Source organism: Papaver somniferum, chromosome 5, assembly GCF_003573695.1.
Source record: "Papaver somniferum cultivar HN1 chromosome 5, ASM357369v1, whole genome shotgun sequence".
Lineage (NCBI taxonomy): Eukaryota > Viridiplantae > Streptophyta > Magnoliopsida > Ranunculales > Papaveraceae > Papaver > Papaver somniferum.
Genome location: NC_039362.1, coordinates 121,139,166 through 121,143,538, shown reverse-complemented (window position 1 = coordinate 121,143,538; position 4,373 = coordinate 121,139,166). Strand labels below are relative to the sequence as shown.

General features: G+C 39.9%; 1 pseudogene; it reads right to left on the bottom strand.

The window, feature by feature from the left end:
• Positions 1-491: 491 nt before the first annotated feature.
• LOC113284883 lies at positions 492-591 on the bottom strand (annotated as a pseudogene).
• Positions 592-4,373: the final 3,782 nt, after the last annotated feature.

Genomic DNA, 4,373 nt, shown 5'->3' with positions numbered 1-4,373 from the left:
TAGTTCTTCTTGTGAAGGCGGGGAGCTCGAAGACTCTTCTTTAGAGAGCCCCGTTTTTGGAAACTTCAGTTTTGAGAATCTGCGTCTTTGTGAAGAAAGTTCTCCTAGTCCTTTGGTAGTGTCAGAAATGGCAACTTTAAAAGCTTTATTGAACCCAACTAGGACCTCTCGTCCGTCTTGTATCAAGTTAGCCGAAACCGAGGCAAATTATGAACTCAAACCTGGGACTTTACAGATGCTCCCAACCTTTTTAGGAAAAGAGAATGAGAACCCCTATTTTCATGTTAGGGAATTTGAGGAAGTATGTAGTACTCTGAAAATTAAAAACCTTAGTGATGATGCACTGAAACTTAGGCTATTACCCTTTTCCTTAAAAGATAAAGCCAAATCTTGGCTGTATAGTTTGGATTCTGAGTCAATTGAAACCTATGAACAACTTACATATGCCTTTATACATAAGTTTTTCCCAAGGCACAAAACATCGTCTATTAGGACACAAATTTGTACTTTTGCTCAACAAGAGGGAGAATCTTTATATAGGTATTTAGAAAGATTCAATGACTTAATATCCCAATGTCCTCATCATGGTTTAGAGAAGGTTAGGTTAGTTCAGATCCTCTACGAGGGTTTAGATTATTCAACAACAACCATGGTTGAGTCCTTATGCACAGGTGGGTTTGAGAATAAAACTGTTGATGAGGCGATGACATTTTTGAATGAAATCGCCAATAAGACCCAACAATGGGAAAATATAGGGAATCCCAAGAAACAATTCTTCTAAGTAGAGGAAATGTCAATAGGGTAGAAGGATCCTATGAGTCAGATGCTAAAATAGCAGCCATAGCCAAAAGGTTAGAAGCGTTGGAATTAGGTCATTCTAGTGGTACTAGTGGTAGAATAGAGCCTTTTTGGGAAGACCATACTGTTGAAGAGCAAGCCAATGCTCTTTATAACAACACTAGATTCGATAACCGTCAGAAGTTTGACCCTTATTCAGAAACCTATAACCCTGGCTGGAGAAACCATCCCATCCTTTCTTGGTCTAAGGGCCAGAATCAAGGTCAGTCTAGTAACTCTCAAGCTCCCCCAGGTTTTGGCTATCCTAAGAATCCTTCATCCCCGACACAGTTTCAGAACCCTTCGGATAAGAAGATTTTGAGTTTAGAAGAGTCTCTTGCTTTGTTAACTCGTAACACTATGCAGTTTCAGTAATCTGTTGCTCAAGGTATAGAAGAAAATAAGAAAATAGGTCAGGCTAACTCTCATGCTATTTCCGAGTTGAAAACCCAGGTTAGTCATATAAATGAGTCTTTAAGAGAAAGAGGTAAGTTTCCTAGTCAAACTCAACCAAACCCTAGAGGAATTAATGAAATAGGTGAAAGACCATCTGATCATGTGAATGCTATTAAAACCCTTAGGAGCGGTAGAGAGATAGACAACAAGGTTTCCATGCCTAATAGTGAACATGTTGTAGTTCACCCTTCTGAGCCAGAGAATGAGAAAACTGATAGAGTCTCCAAAGAGACCAATGAGGGTCCTGCTGAGCCCGGCTTTGTTCCCAGAGCCCCGTTTCCCCAGATGCTAGTTCCGACTAAGAGAGAGTCCAACTTTAATGATATATTGGAGGTTTTTAAGTAAGTTACTATCAACCTACCGTTGTTGGATGCGATTAAGCATATTCCGGCTTATGCCAAGTTCCGTAAGGACTTATGTAGACGAAAGCGTAAGCTTAGTGCCAGAAGAAAGCCTTCCTAGCTAGTCACGTGAATTCCATTATTCAGAATACCACTACTCCTAAGTATAAAGACCCAGGGTCCCCTACTATTTCTTGAACAATAGGTAAATACCGTGTTGAGAAAGCTTTGCTTGACTTAGGAGCCAGTGTGAATTTACTTCCATACCATGTGTACCTTAAGCTAGGACTTGGTGAGATGAAACCTACCCAGATGACACTCCAGTTAGCTGATAGGTCCGTTAAAATTCCTCGTGGTGTGATCGAGGATGTTCTTATTGAGGTAGACAAGTTTATTTATCCAGTGGATTTTGTTATCCTAGATACCCAACCTGTCCCTGACCCACAGAACCAGATACCGGTGATTTTAGGTCGCCCATTTTTAGCAACATCCAATGCGATCATTAACTGTCGAACTGATATTATGAATTTGTCTTTTGGTAATATGACTATTGAGCTTAACATCTTTCACATTAGTAAGCTACCCCATGAACTGGATGACTCGAGCGTAGAAGAGATGAACATGATAGGAACCTTAGTAGAGGAGTCATTACCAAACACTTTGATAGAATATCCACTAGAGAAATGCCTAGCTCACTTTGGGATTGATTTTGATGATGATGATGTGATTAATGAGGTGAATGCTTTGTTAGATTCAACCCCTTTGTTAGACACTAGTAATGGATGGAAACCTAAGTTCGAACCTTTACTCGTTCCCGAGTCTACCCTAGTTCCTTCGTTGGAAAAGCCTCCCAAGTTGGACCTTAAACCATTACCAGATACCCTGAAGTATGTGTTTTTAGGCCCCTATGAAACTTTACATGTGATTATAGCATCCGACTTGGATAGTGATCAGGAAAGTAGGCTAGTGACGGTCCTTCAGAATAACAAGGAAGCTTTAGGGTGGACCATAGCAGATATTAAGGGTATAAGTCCTATTGATTGTATGCATCATATCTATTTATAGAGTGACACCAAACTTTCTAGGGAGATGCAACGTCGACTGAACCCTAATATGAAAGAAGTTATTCGAACCGAGGTTCTGAAGCTGTTAGATGCAGGCATTATCTACCCCATTTCAGACAGTAAGTGGGTCATCCCCGTTCAGGTTGTCCCCAAGAAATTCAGTATTACTCTAGTCCAGAATGATAACAATGAGTTAATCCCAACCCGAATGACCACGAGTTGGCGTGTCTGTATTGACTATAGAAAATTGAACAAGTTCACTAGGAAGGACCACTTTCCCCTTCCCTTCATCGAACAAATGCTGGAGAGATTAGCTGGACGTAGCCATTATTTCTTTTTAGATGGATATTACGGTTATAATCAGGTTCCTATTTCCCCAGAAGACCAAGAGAAAACTACTTTTACCTGTCCCTTTGGTACCTTTGCGTATAGACGCATGCCTTTCGGGCTATTTAATGCCCCTGCGACCTTTCAGCGTTGTATGATGAGCATATTTTCTGACATGGTAGAACGGTTCTTAGAGGTCTTTATGGATGATTTTTCAGTGTTTGGTTCGTCTTTCGATGAGTGCTTGCATTATTTTTTATTAGTTTTGACTAGGTGTAAGGAAAAGAATTTAGTGCTTAATTGAGAGAAATGTCACTTCATGGTTCGTTCAGGAATTGTTCTAGGGCATATCGTATCTTCAAAGGGTATAGAGGTAGATAGAGCCAAAGTTGACCTTATTAAAACTTTATCGGTCCCAAAAAACGTAAAAGGTGTTAGGTCATTCTTAGGGCATGCTGGTTTTTATCGTCGATTCATTAAGGATTTTAGCTTGATTTCTAGACCTCTTTGCAATTTGCTTGCAAAAGATGATAAGTTTGTCTTTGATGGTGCTTGTTTAGAGGCTTTCGAGAAGCTTAAAACTTTACTCACTACCGCCCCCATAGTCCAGGAACCCAACTGGAACCTACCCTTTGAAATCATGTGCGATGCTTCAGATTATGCTATTGGTGTTGTGCTAGGTCAGCGAGAAAAAAAGTTACTTCATGTAATTTACTATGCTAGCAAAACTCTGAATGATGCCCAGTTGAACTATACCACTACGGAGAAGGAACTATTAGCCATTGTGTTTTCCTTAGACAAGTTTAGACCCTATCTCTTAGGTTCTAAGATCGTAATATATACTGATCATGCTGCTTTGAAATATCTTTTGTCTAAGAAGGATACGAAACCTAGATTGATTAGGCGTATCCTGTTGTTACAAGAGTTTTCTCCGGACATGAGAGACAAAAAGGGTGCAGAAAATGTAGTAGCAGACCACTTGTCTAGACTTGTTGTGGATACCCTTAATGATTCCCTTCCTATAAGGGACAACTTTCCTGATGAACAATTGTTCTTTGTTACCCAATTACCTTGGTATGCGAATATAGTGAACTATCTTGTTACTGGTCGAATGCCCAAACATTGGGGTAAACAAGAGCGTTCTAGATTTTTAGCTGAGGTTAAGCACTTATTTTGGGATGATCCTTATTTGTTTAAGTATTGTCCAGACCATATTATTAGGAGATGTATACCTGAGAGTGACCAGTCCAGTATTATTTCCTTTTGTCATGATCATGCGTGTGGGGGTCACTTTAGTGCTAAGAAGACTGTTGCTAAAATATTGCAGTGTGGATTCTATTGGCCTTCG